Source organism: Aedes aegypti, chromosome 2 (genome assembly GCF_002204515.2).
Source record: "Aedes aegypti strain LVP_AGWG chromosome 2, AaegL5.0 Primary Assembly, whole genome shotgun sequence".
NCBI classification, from domain to species: domain Eukaryota; kingdom Metazoa; phylum Arthropoda; class Insecta; order Diptera; family Culicidae; genus Aedes; species Aedes aegypti.
This window is the reverse complement of record NC_035108.1, coordinates 403164580-403178828: the sequence shown is the minus strand read 5'-3', so window position 1 is coordinate 403178828 and position 14249 is coordinate 403164580. Positions and strand designations below refer to the sequence as shown.

General features: G+C 38.4%; 1 protein-coding gene across 5 annotated transcripts in view; it reads right to left on the bottom strand.

The window, feature by feature from the left end:
* Positions 1-14249, bottom strand: part of LOC5573241 (aryl hydrocarbon receptor nuclear translocator homolog) — a 675904-nt gene that overhangs the window by 577116 nt on the left and 84539 nt on the right. For 2 of the 5 annotated variants that reach the window (XM_021847206.1, XM_021847209.1), the window contains exon 1: positions 3403-3860. The exons of 1 other annotated variant lie outside the window; for it this stretch is intronic. The gene's annotated coding sequence lies outside the window, so the exon portion shown is untranslated. Of the gene's footprint in view, positions 1-3402; positions 3861-14249 lie in introns of those variants that run through there. 2 more of the 5 variants (XM_021847207.1, XM_021847208.1) reach the window with 2 other exon arrangements.

Genomic DNA, 14249 nt, shown 5'->3' with positions numbered 1-14249 from the left:
GCTTAGAATCCGAACATATCTTTGAAAAACGGATGCTGTTTGATCTATTAGGTACACCTGGAAAAATCTTTCAAATCTTTTAAAAATCTTTTAAGGCTTGTCTCGAAAAATGTTCATTATCCTCTTGGGAATAATCAAGGCAAATTTCTGGCGGCGATTTTGTTGAAATCTTCTCTACTACCTAGATCCTTTATTAGATCGGTTTCTGTTACTAGCAAGATTCCTAGTAGACTCTGAATGATATTGGGAGAATTTTTGCATTGGACTACAGAAAAACTTTTCTGTTGATTCACAATGACCTATGAAAAAATTCATAAACTTTCGTTTGGAGATTATCAATTTCAGGGGTCCGCAAAAAGTTTGTAACACTTCAAAGGAGGTCGAAGCTTCAAAAAAGGTTGAGAACCACTGAGTTATTGGTTGTAGATAGCATTTGACCCAAATTTTGTAAGAAACTCTCCGGTTAGATATCCTTAAAGAAACGAATTATCAGAATCACAGATCCAAAAGTTCTAAAGATCAATATTACCAAAATCCTTAAGATACATTAAAGGGATTCCTCGAGTGATTTGAATGGAAACATTCACAAATCTTTGATCCAGCTTCCCGAGGAGTTTATTGTAAATCTCGCACAGAAAGCTTACTAAATCATAGCTGGCAATTTTTCAGGAAATTCCTCCGGATACCGCGAAGAACGATCCCAGTTTTATTTTTGTGCTCACATTTTCAGTTTTATTTTCAAGCAGCTCCGGTTATGTAGAAGTAGAACGCAGTTGCACGACGAAAAAATATTTCTGTTTCCAAAAAATCTACATCTGGGAAAACATGCTTTCTGGAAACAAATTAAGTGAAACATTCGTCATATTTCTTCATCAACCAAGAAAAACGGCACTTTTTCTCAAAAGTTTCGTGGACCTCCTGAAAAGCCGTCACGGTCTTCTAGGGGTCCGCGGACCACCTGTTGACAAACCCTGGCCTATACTTACAAATTGTATAGATAAAGCTTTCAAAACATTGTTCACCACATTCAACTATTGAAAAGTATTTGAAATACACTTAGCAATCATAGTCCTGCCTTACGGAAATCTGCTTCAAAGTGACCGTTTCGAAATCTGATCATCATATGGTTCCGTAACAACATCATAGTGATAAACATAAAAATTTTCGTTCCATTCTTATTTAAAAAACAAAATTCCACTGTACTTTAAACTAACCTCAGTTAGTTTCAAAGTTAAACATGAATACTTGCATTCATTCGTAGTGATAAAAATCATATGGAATGTCAGAAAATTTTGTTCGACGCAAGGGTGGTGAAAACGTAGCATAAAAAAATGAACACTCTCGGGGCAAAATGAACAAACACGTACAATTTTAAGTATCATATTGCATGAGCAATATACAAAATACTTAATTTTACAAGAACATTAGCGCCACGTAGTGGCAAAATAATGAACAACAGTGTGCTACTTTGCTTTGCTGTGAATGCTTTAATTCTTCTGAGTAACTTTGTCGAACAAACGAACTTTCTAGATGATCTGGATCGTACTCAAAAATGTATCACATTACAGACAGTGCGAGAATTGCTAATTAAAGCACCAATACGCAGTTGCTTTCAGTATTCTGAACAACTTCGCTGAGACAAAAAACTTCCAGGGTGGTCAGAATCATCAGCTAGAATTTGCTAGAATATGCATTAGTTCACATGTACATTAGCGCCACGTAGCGATTTCTTCAGATTTCTCTTTGCAAACATTATAACACTGAGACAAAAATGCTTAATAATTTCACAATAAACATTTTTGATTTGGCGACACACAATATTGTTCAAATCTGGCAGTTGGCATTATGATTTTGTTGGGCCGTATCATTATTCATTTTCGTAATTTATCCAATGATTTTTTCCAGTAAAAACCACGTGTTACAACTGTTTCCGTCAAGTGGTGCCTATCTCATCTATGCACTTGCAAAAATTGACCAGTCTCGAAAACATGTGGTTATACTTGGCTAAGCACCCACCTTCGGTAGTGGAGCAACTATTGTAGAGATCGCTGTATTTGTTTTATTCAAATCAATGGCTCTTGAACAGTTATAGATCTCACATATGAACCTTATAATTTGGTTAACGAAACGTTCAAGTGTTAAATTTAATTATAATTTGACTGGCTCAAGTAATGATTTATGGAAAACCTAAGTATTTTTGGGTCGGTAAAAGCTTCGAACAACTTTGTTGGATACCGCAACATTGTAGATAGATCCCAAAATACCGATTCAGGTGTCAGCAAACTAGACTTTCAAACAGGGCGTCGCAATACTTGATGATTCGGTTCCATACTTGGTATAATGGGTACTATAATCACTGGCAGTGGATGTCGACCGGCGGCAGTAGATAAAACGCAGAATTCTATAATGTACAATTTTGTTCATACCGTTTCATCACTGTGACTGCTGTTAGCTTTCAGTCGGATTATTTGTATGATACCTACTGAGTACTTTTTTATGTTTGAACTAGTCATATCAAGGCTTCAGTTTTTATTTATTATTTTATTTTTCATTGCTCTGCAGGTATTAAGTGCAGGGCACTGATAAATTTTCACTATCTTTGCAATAAATTTGGACCAAAAATTTGATTCATACAATTTGTAAATCGTGGATGTTCATTTTCCTCATAATAAGAACTATCTGATTGCGATAGAATTTTCAAAATAGGCAAAATAAATATAGAAAAATTGATATCGGTAACAGAGTTGTTACAATGTACAATGTTTCATAAACTTCATTCAGATTCATTCCTCGAAACCCATCAACTTGGTAAAACAGTATAAGACTTTGTTTTTTCGCAAGACTAGCCCACAGGACGACGGATACCAATATATTTCGCTCGATGAAAGGCGCAGAAAATATTTACGAGAATGTCTATTTACTCCTAGCGTTTAAGGTTACTTCCACCTAGACAACGAAGCGAAGGAAGCACAAAAATAACAGAATATCCGCTGTTTCGATACTGCCTGGCATCACAACCACGAGCACCGCCATCACGTCACCGGCCACCACCATTGACGACAGACACGTGTTCCACGTGAAAACTTCTCCAAAATAGTATAAACCGCTGGCTGCCACTACACCATATTCCACAAAATAAAAAAAAACAGGCACCGAAAAAAAAACTATATTCACTCTTTTGGTCGCCCATCACCAACACACATTAGTTCACCTCCTGTCAAGGACCTCGTCCTGTATAAGCTTAGCAGTAGCAGCAGCAGCAACGTAGAACACTGAAAAAAAACACTACGGGCTATGAAAAATCGACACCGCGATTTTTCCACTTCATCCAAATCCAGACAGCTCCGCTTTTTTTTCGATCCTACTATTCACTCCCCCCCAAAAAAAATAGAGCACACAAACCATCAATTGAGTTACCGGAGCAGATTTTCCACACACTACACACACTCTGTGTCACACGTTTTGGATCAACAACAAACGCACACGGAATTGACCGGAAAAAAAGTCGGAAAACAACCGATACGCGAATTAAAAACTATCAATCGCGCGTTTCAATTCCTCCGCGGAGCAAAAACTCGGCTCCCCTTTCAATCACGACGAACGCACACCAAACGGTTCACATACTCCCGTACGGAGGTATTCCTGCGGCTTCCAGTATCCTGTGTGAGGATTTTCACGATTTTTCCGATTACCGACCGTCACTAACAGGCGACCACACACTATTTCAACACAACTAGGTAACCGATGGGGAAGAAAAAAAAAACCTTCGCTCACTCTCGACAGAACTCTCCGCTGCGCCACAACGAACTCTCAAGTAAAGGAAAACGTCCGTTCACGACGAATGCTTCTAACTCACTGAAAACCCGATCCCAATGGAACGGACGCCCCCTCGCAAAAACGATGGCCGTCACTCTCTCACCCGCGCACACACGGGAGAGAGCGATCGGGCGTTCTCTCACCAATGCATCGCACCGAGAGCTCGCGGTGCAACTCCAAGCAAAGAGAGCGATGCAGAGCATCAACGGTGCGCTCGCGAGATAACAAATGCATCGTCGTTGCAGTTCAGCGCATCCTCCCGCACAGATAGCTCTGCCACCATCATGGATCGGTGATCACTCACCGTTACTCACTCACTCACCGACACAGTCGTATTCATATTCGGAGCTGAAATGTCAAACTCGGTTTCATCCCCTTGTGAGGATGGTCACCCTCTGCGGCGGCGATGGTTGTATCGTGACGATATTCTCTCGCACTCTCTTGTTCTTCCTTAGCTCTCGTTTGAAATGAGTAGTGTGGAAACTCAGGTAGGTAATCCATAATGCGAGGAACAATGAAGCCAAAACAAGGAAGGTTTTTCCAAGTAACAACCCTTTGCCGGAGAAAAGGAAGCACCAGCGGGGGTTTAAGGGGCATGTGAAAAGGGAGTTTGTGATTGTTTGTTGCGATGTAGGCTCGGAACAAGATCGTGTAGTTATTTTGAACTTAGTTGGGTTTGAATGTCGGACAAATTATCTGAGCTTAGCTAATCTATAAATGCAAAAATCCGGAAAATTATATAAGAAGCCCCTCTTTCGGTAATAACTTGCTTGTTTCAATTAATTCAGACAATCTTTCGATATAGGATATCGGTAAAACCACATATTTTCAATTTGCTTTGCATAAATTTCCTAAAATGCTATTGTAATATGGTAACAATCAAAAGAGAACATAGCCAAAAAGAGTATAGCTAAAAAGAAACTATCTCTTTCTGCATTTTTTTTCTGCGGATCAAGAAATTCTTTTGCGTGAGAAGTTTAGATAAACCCAATATTTTTAATGTACTTTGCATAAATTTCCAGAAATGCTATTTTAATATCGTAATAACCGAAAGAGAACATAGCCAAAGATAGCCTCTCTTTAGCAGATAGGAATATTTTACATGTTCTTACTGGACTAGTACTAGAATCAATTCCAAATTTTTGGTGAGCTCGTTTTGTATAAGTATTCTTAATTCAGAAACTTCAACGTTGGTCCAAATAATCCCAATATTTTAGTAAAATTTGTCATGTTTTTTACCTCATAAACCTTCCTTGCGTGAAAACTAGCCAAACAAAACAAAGGCAGTTCGAATCGGACGATCCGTTCTAAAGATGAGGGTGGTCGAACGTTTTGTATCCATTTTTACAATATGGATTTCTTTGAAACCGGAATTCTTTCTGGTCCATTTATGGTCGTATTTGAACCAAGATTCAAACAATTGCAAATCCTTTTTAACAAGAATTTTTGTATACCAGTTCGGATTTGTTTCGATAGCAACTACCAGTGTTTCAAATATTTCTCGCGTAACTTCTCAAAAGAACCTATATAACAATGAAAGAATCTCCCCTCTCTTGTTCTCTTTCGATTCAAACTGTGCAATACTGGAGCTTTTGGAAAGCTTTTCACTTTAGATCGAAAAACAATGGCCTTGGCTAGCGTTTCATACAAAAACGCAACAGAAGAGGTTAATGTGGTTTAATTATTAATCAAAGATAATGTAAACAAAGAAAGCTTCTCAATGCCTAGAAGCATGAATTGAAGGATCGGTGGATCATCAAGCAAGCTGGCAATATCATACTGCTTCCGCTGAAAATTTCCAAGGGATTTTGAAATAATTTTTGAAAAATTTCCTCCGGAAGCTTTCAAGCTTAAGGGTTTCTTCAAAAATTGTTGTAGATTCCTCAAAAAAAAAAAAATTTGGGGAATCATTCAGGAATTTCTACAGCGATTCCTTCCAGGAATAATGGATTTAGAGATTTCTCCAGGATTCTTCTGGGAATTCCTTCATGCATTTTTGCAAGGATTCTTCTGGAAATTCATTCAAAAATTTCTCCTGACATTTTTGTGGACGTTTCTCTTGAGGTTCAAAATCTTATTCAAGGGAATCGTCAGAAAATGTCATCATCAATCCTGCAGCCTGTCTAAGGGAACTTACTTCAGCAATTCCCAGGAAATTACTTCGGTGATTCCTCCACGAGTTTCTACGGCGAAATCTTAGGATTCTTCCCTTGAATTCCTTCTAAGAATCTTCAGGAATCACAGCAAATTCTTATGATACTATCAAAGAAATATCTCTGAGAGTATCCAATCGTTCCTTTCGAGATTCTGTCAGTAATTTTCTCAAGTGGAGGTTCTCAAGTGTTTTTTTTTTAATATTCAAACAACTTTTTTCTAGATAGCCATTTCAAAATTTATCTTATTTCTATTGTTGAGATTACGGTGAAATTCACCAATTTCCGACAAAATGAGCTTAGTGTATAGGTATCCTGTGATCAAAAAAGTTACGCGGATCCCTGGAATAAAAAACATCTAGCTGTATTATCGGTTGTATCTCAGCGGTAGCTCAACCGTTTGTCGAAATTCTTACACAAATCTCATTTCCAAATCCTACAGTTTTGTACGGCTTTGAAAAAAAACTGTTCCAATTCAACCAGCACACTTTTTTTTGTTAACAGAAACTGCATGATAATCGTATGAAATCTTTGTTATTATTTTAAATTTCTTAGATTCAAATAGATCGAGAATATTAAGAAAAATAACACATGTTTTTGACAAGCAAAAATATTTTGAGCCTTCCTAACTAGCAAAATTTGAGTAGGTCGCTTTTTTCGACACCCAAAACCAGTGCTGTAAACATTCGACATTTTGCGCAACTTTCGTTTCGTTGCCATGGTCAGCAATCACAGCACGAGCTTTAGACACAAACAAGTGTCAATTGAATGTCGTCTTACACGATATTAAGATTTAGAAGTGGCGCAAGCGTATTGAAGGTGAATTTTCAAGCAGAGATTTCTCCAGGAATACGTTTAAAAACTCATGCTAGAACCACTGCAAGCAGTCTTCTCGAAATGTCTCCATATATTTCTACAAGTATTCTTCGAAAATTCGTCCTAATATTATTCAGAGTTTTTTTTATATAAAAATTCGTTTAAAAATAATTCAAGGAAATCGTTAGAAAATGTCATCATTATTCTTGCAGGTGCAGGCTGTCGAAAAAAAAATCATCAGGAATTCCTCTAGGGAAAGCAGATTTTCCGCGAAAAATTTCTCTGTTAATTTCTCCAAATATTCCTCCCGAACTTTTCCAGAGGTTCCTTCGGGGATTCATCAAGAGATTGCTCCTGAAATGCCTCCAGTGATTTCTCCGGGAATCTCTTCAGGGATTTACTTTTTCACTCTTCCTTTGAGAATTCTTATAAAAATCTTTCAGCGATTCTCACGGGATACATTCCAGGACTCATCAAGGAATTAAGACACAATTTTTTCCAGGGTTTCCTCTGGAAATTACTCCATTGTTTCCTCGACGGGTTCCTTCAGAGAACAACTCTAGCAGAGCTCCTCAAGTGATTTCTTTAGGGTGAAGATGCATCGAAGCCAAACCTTGAATTTTCAAGAGAACAAATTTAAAGAACCAGACAACCGTCCACGCTGAAATTTCTTTCGATTTGCGCTCTTTAAAATTCGAGGCTTGGCTTCGATACATCTTCGCCTTCGGTACTCATTTTTTAATTTGAAAGTTTCTCTGATTTCTGCAAAGATTCAGCGATTCTTTTAGGTATTTCATCCAGTAATTCATCTTCAAGTGGTTCATCCATGATTTTTTCTGAAATTGCTCCTAGGTTTCTCTTAAGATTTTTTCCCAAAATTCTTCAAAGTATTTGTCCAGGAATACTCAAAGAATATTTTCATTAATTTAATTGAATGTTATCCTACAAATCCTTCAAAAGAATATTTAGGAGTTCTTTAAAAGATTAACCAAGCTCTTTTACTAGAGATTTTGGATTCCTGGAATTCATTCATGATTTTCCTGAAATTCTTCTTTGGTTTCTCTCAAGAGTTTTTTTTTTCCAAAGATTCTTCCAAATAGTTGTCCAAGAATACGCCAGAAATATTTTCAGTAATTCAACTGAATGTTATCCTACAAATCTTTCAAAAGAGTATTTGGGAGTTCTTTAAAAGATTAACCAAGCTCTTTTACTAGAGATTTCGAAAAATATTCCTGGAATTCATCCATGATTTTCCTGAAATTCCTTCTTGGTTTCTCTCAAGAGTTTTTTTTTTCCAATGATTCTTCCGAGTAATTGTCCAAGAACACTTTAGGAATATTTCAGCTTGGTCTTGGTGAAAATCTGGGCGTTTACCGTTACGGCTATCTAAGCTCCAACATGTATTTCATAACTTGTTTCAGAGATCCTTTGTTATTTGTCCACAATTTCATCAAAAATATTTCCCCAATAATCCTGATTTAGACTTCAAATTTGTTTCCTGGGCTTCAAAAATTCTTCCAGGGATTACTTCAAGAATGTCTCCTTAGACCCTTTAGTTATCCAAACTGTTCACGCCGCTGAACCCTTGTATTGCTTGTGTAAGTTCGACAGCCATCGGAGGCCCCATCACTCGTCACACGAGCTTGAACCACCTCCGCATGTTTTGTCATTATCCTTCGCATCCTTCCTTTGTGTAGAAATTCTCGGAATCTCGCGGAAAATAACAACATTGATCTTTTTCCTTGGGGTCGTCGTGTGACGTCGTCGTCGGCACAGAAGACAAGACACGACGGAATGGATGAACCAACAACCAAGTGATAATGTCATTTCCGTTGTTCTTCGCTTTTAGAAGAGCCCGAAAGCCCTGTATGTATGGGTGAAGCATGGATAGGTATTTTCCATGGCAAGTGGAAAACCCTGCTGACAGGTTGCCCGAATATGTAAGGAATGCGGTATCTCGCTGGTAGCTATCCGGTTTTCTTCTATGGGTATGTCTGTAGGAGAATGGATGGATGGAAGTAGATGGATGGCAGCAAAAGTTTTTCGAGCTTTTCCTTTTTTTTCGTCAAAAAAGAAGTGGGAGTTTAACTAGTTTTCAAAGGAAAGCGCCGTAATGAGATGTGCATTTTAGATGGCGAATGGAGGAGGCACTTGAAAGACAGAATACTAGTGGAACGAGGTGATGGGGCGGAATGATAGTAATTTAAGGATGACCTACTAAGGTGGGTGAAGGTAGTTTCAGTGGGGGGAACTCGTAGCATTGAAGAGGAAATGGGTGAGCCATTGAGCAGCTGCCCCGAAAATTGGTGTGGGACCTTGAGTGGGTTATAATCTCAAATTGGTAGGATAAGAATCATTACTCGATGTAACGCCATGTGGATTGCGATATTCTAATACACTTTGAACTACGTGAAACCTGCAGAGTTGAAAAATTTTCATTCAGGAGATTGAAAAGCATCCAGAAGATGAAAAGCTTCCATCCTGAAGCTGGGAAGCTTCCTTCCAGAAGTTGGAAAGCTTCCTTCCAGAAGCTGGAAATCTTCCCTCCAGAAGCTGAAAAGCTTCCTTCCAGAAGCTGGAAGAGCTTCCTTCCAGAAGCTGGAAGAGCTTCCTTCCAAAAGCTGGAAGAGCTTCCTTCCAGAAGCTGGAAGAGCTTCCTTCCAGAAGCTGGAAGAGCTTCCTTCCAGAAGCTGGAAGAGCTTCCTTCCAGAAGCTGGAAGAGCTTCCTTCCAGAAGCTGGAAGAGCTTCCTTCCAAAAGCTGGAAGAGCTTCCTTCCAGAAGCTGGAAAGCCTCCTTCCAGAAGCTGGAAAGCTTCCCTCCAGATCTGAAAAGCTTCCTTCCAGAAGCTGGAAGAGCTTCCTTCCAGAAGCTGGAAGAGCTTCCTTTCAGAAGCTGGAAGAGCTTCCTTCCAGAAGCTGGAAGAGCTTCCTTCCAGAAGCTGGAAAAGCTTCCTTCCAGAAGCTGGAAGAGCTTCCTTCCAGAAGCTGGAAAAGCTTCCTTCCAGAAGCCGGAAGAGCTTCCTTCCAGAAGCTGGAAGAGCTTCCTTCCAGAAGCTAGAAGAGCTTCCTTCCAGAAGCTGGAAGAGCTTCCTTCCAGAAGCTGGAAGAGCTTCCTTCCAGAAGCTGGAAGAGCTTCCTTCCAGAAGCTGGAAGAGCTTCCTTCCAGAAGCTGGAAGAGCTTCCTTCCAGAAGCTGGAAGAGCTTCCTTCCAGAAGCTGGAAGAGCTTCCTTCCAGAAGCTGGAAGAGCTTCCTTCCAGAAGCTGGAAGAGCTTCCTTCCAGAAGCTGGAAGAGCTTCCTTCCAGAAGCTGGAAGAGCTTCCTTCCAGAAGCTGGAAGAGCTTCCTTCCAGAAGCTGGAAGAGCTTCCTTCCAGAAGCTGGAAGAGCTTCCTTCCAGAAGCTGGAAGAGCTTCCTTCCAGAAGCTGGAAGAGCTCCCTTCCAGAAGCTGGAAGAGCTTCCTTCCAGAAGCTGGAAGAGCTTCCTTCCAGAAGCTGGAAGAGCTTCCTTCCAGAAGCTGGAAGAGCTTCCTTCCAGAAGCTGGAAGAGCTTCCTTCCAGAAGCTGGAAGAGCTTCCTTCCAGAAGCTGGAAGAGCTTCCTTCCAGAAGCTGGAAGAGCTTCCTTCCAGAAGCTGGAAGAGCTTCCTTCCAGAAGCTGGAAAAGCTTCCTTCCAGAAGCTGGAAGAGCTTCCTTCCAGATGCTGGAAGAGCTTCCTTCCAGAAGCTTTTCGAGCTTTCTTCCAGAAGCTTTTCGAGCTTTCTTCCAGAAGCTTTTCGAGCTTCCTTCCAGAAGCTGGAAGAGCTTCCTTCCAGAAGCTGGAAGAGCTTCCTTCCAGAAGCTGGAAGAGCTTCCTTCCAGAAGCTGGAAGAGCTTCCTTCCAGAAGCTGGAAGAGCTTCCTTCCAGAAGCTGGAAGAGCTTTCTTCCAGAAGCTGGAAGAGCTTCCTTCCAGAAGCTGGAAGAGCTTCCTTCCAGAAGCTGGAAGAGCTTCCTTCCAGAAGCTGGGAAAGCTTCCTTCCAGATGCTGGAAGAGCTTTCTTCCAGAAGCTGGAAAGGTTTCCTTCCAGAAGCTGGAAAGGCTTCCTTCCAGAAGCAGGAAGAGCTTCCTTCCAGAAGCTGGAAGAGCTTCCTTCCAGAAGCTGGAAGAGCTTCCTTCCAGAAGCTGGAAGAGCTTCGTTCCAGAAGAAATTAAGTAAACTTATAGCAGATGCTAAGCAATCTTCAACAGAAACAAAGAAAATTTATAGTAGAAGCATAGCTTTTTTTGGCATAAGCTACGAAAGCTTCTAACAAGAGCTTGTCAAGTTTCCAACAGAAGCTAAGCAAACTTCAAGCAGAAGTTAATCAAGCTTTTAGCAGAACCTCAGCAAGCTTCTAGCAAAAATCAAGCTTAAAGCAGAAGCCTTGAAAGTCAAAGAAAACGCTGAATTTATCTAAAATCATTCTTTTTTTCCAAAACCCGTTGTCCACTTTTTCTTCTGCACTCGTAAAATTCCATTTCCCGGAAGATTCCTTCGGCTGCCGAGCAACCATTCTTTTCTTAATGTGTGCAAATTTCATCTATTTTCTTTAATGGAGTAAAATTGTTTTCTTTCGCTTTTGCCAGCTTGGTGGCCCTTCTCTTGGATACGTGAGGAAGAGCTCAGAAACTACTACCAGCAAACGGATGAACTTCGGCATTGCTCTACTGCGTTCCTGGCGGTAATTTCAGTACCACTACCATTTGCCATTAACTTAGTTTTGGGAAGTGTTCTCGTTCTCTTCCGCATATTAGCGGGAAAGTTTTCGGAGAAAAATATTTGATTTTTTTTTATACGGAAAATCTCTAATTTCTAGTTGGTTTTCTTAAATCTAAGAGCGGAAATTTCACCAAATAAAATGAATAAAATCATGAAGTGACACATCTTTCCATCGACATCGAAATAAAATTACTGGATAAAGCGAAGAACAAACTAAGAAAGGACAACCGAGCATTTTAACGATTCACTGGGGAGTGCAAGGAAGCAAAGTGACTGACTTCTGCACTACGACTGGGGGTGCGTAGAGTATAACATCCACTCAGCGCAAAAGAGACGCCCATCGTACGTTGCGCTTACAACCCCACTCTCCTTCCACCATCCTTCCCTCACCAACTCACCCCTACAGCAGAAACGAACAGGACCTTGGACGGTTGCGTTTGGCTGCGTTTCGTCTATCGCTCCACTTTCCATGTTTAACTTGAAGAGCTCTTGCTCTTTATCTAGTTTCACTTTGTCTTGATGGGTTTCCTTCCTTTTTGCGGTCCAGTCCAGTTCAGTAGTGGGTGGAACATACGACTTGCCACTACTCGGCGAAAGAACATAAAATATTTTGACATGACATAACTCTTACTTCAGTTCGGCCACGATGAGACGATGGTACCGAAAACGGGAAAATGCTCTGCAGGACTAATGATACAACCACTTTGCTCGGTCTTTTGGGAATATCCCAGCTGGAACCTGCGACCGGTCGGTCGATGCCAAATCGAAAACAGCAATAGATCTGTACCCGTCGAGTTAACAGACAGCTTTTCCGATAGTATTACTCACCTGCAAAGAAGAAGAAAAAAACATGAACCCGAATAAGTATCGCACATCATAAAAATACAATTATAGCTTATTTATAGAAAATCATTAACGAGCGTAACGAGGAGCAAGTGTTGAGCGGTGCTCGAACCCGTGTTGCAATAAATCAGAGGTTCCCAAACTTTTTATGTTCGTGGCGCCCTTGACAATTTTCTGGGAATGGCGCGGCGCACCAGTATGAAAAAAGCGGAAGTTAAACATTTTAATTATTTATAAATTTAAGCTATTTTGAATTCTTTTTTTTTTTTTTCTTTATTATTGAGATTTTCAGCCCTGGTTTGAATTCTTTTGAATTTCATTGTTTTAAGTATTATTACAAGAACAACATCACAATAACTTTAAGGTAAGAAGTATCACTGAAAACAGAATTTCTATATGATGGCTAGCTTGCTTTCTCAGGCTGATTTGACAGAATTTGAGTGATATTTTAAATCACAGAACAAATTAAAATTTTAATATTGAGCTTTGAATAATATCTTGATATTAAGCCTAGAATTTAGTCTCACATATAAAGGATAAAATGCAAAAAATATATAAACGTAAAACTTCTGTGTTTTATAGGGGAATATTCCACTTTTAAGGTGAAGATGCATCGAAGTAAAGCTAGAAATTTTCCGGAAAAATCAGACATAAATTGAATTTGAATATTTGATCGATTGGTTCCACCAGCGAGTGATCAATCGAATATGTTTTCAGCTTAAACGGATATATTGATGTCCAGTTTTGTGCTCCTGGAAATTAGAAGTATGGCTTCGATTGATCCTCACTTTAAACATTATTAACAAAATTAAATTTAGTTTGAATTTATGTTTCAATAAACTAAACGTCGTTTTCATACCCACTTTTCATATTTTTTTAAAGAAGAAATCATTTTTATTTATTTTTTGTACAACTTTTTAACATGCAGTTCAATTTTTATTTGGATTATTGAAAATTGAAAAGGTGAAATAACATTTGATTTAACCCTCTAATACCTAAATTTTTATTTTCGATCTAAATATCATTTTTAGTTACCTAAAATCGTTTTAAACACGTTTTGGGCAATGATATATTTTTATTCAAAAATCTATGAATTTTGGGTTTTGATTTTTATCATTTTTATTTTTGAACATCCCTATCCTTTTTCATTTTTTCTTGAAGCCTCTTCTAGTTACTGATTTTCAGCAATAATAAAAATTCAAGTTTTTACGGTACTTTAAAAAATAATAAATTTTTATTTTTTTCTGGCATTTTTTTATTTTCCGTGTAATTAATGAAAAAACAGGTTTGAAATTATTTTAATACGATCGAGTTCTTCTTATGTGATAGTTTTGATTTAAACATTATTAACAACATTAAATTTAGTTTCATTTTTATGTTTCAATAAACTAAACGTCGTTTTCATACCCACATTTCATATTTTTTTAAGAAGAAATCATTTTTTTTTTGTACAACTTTTTAACATGCAGTTCAGTTTTTATTTGTATTATTGAAAATCGAAAAGGTGAAATATCATTTGATTTAACCCTCTAATACCCAAATTTTTGTTTTTGATCTAAATATCATTTTTAGTTACCTAAAATCGTTTTAAACACGTTTTGGGCAATTATTTATTTTTATTCAAAAATCTATGAATTTTGGGTTTTGATTTTTATCATTTTTATTTTTGAACATCCCTATCCTTTTTCAGAGGCTTCAATCTTCTAGTTACTGATTTTCAGCAATAATGAAAATTCAAGTTTTAACGGTACTTTTAAAAATATTATTTTTTTTATTTTTTTCTGGCATTTTTTTTATTATCCGTGTAATTAACGAAAAAACAGTTTTGAAATTATTTCAATACGATCAAGCTTTTCTTCTGTGATAGGTTTGTCGTAGAAAAATAA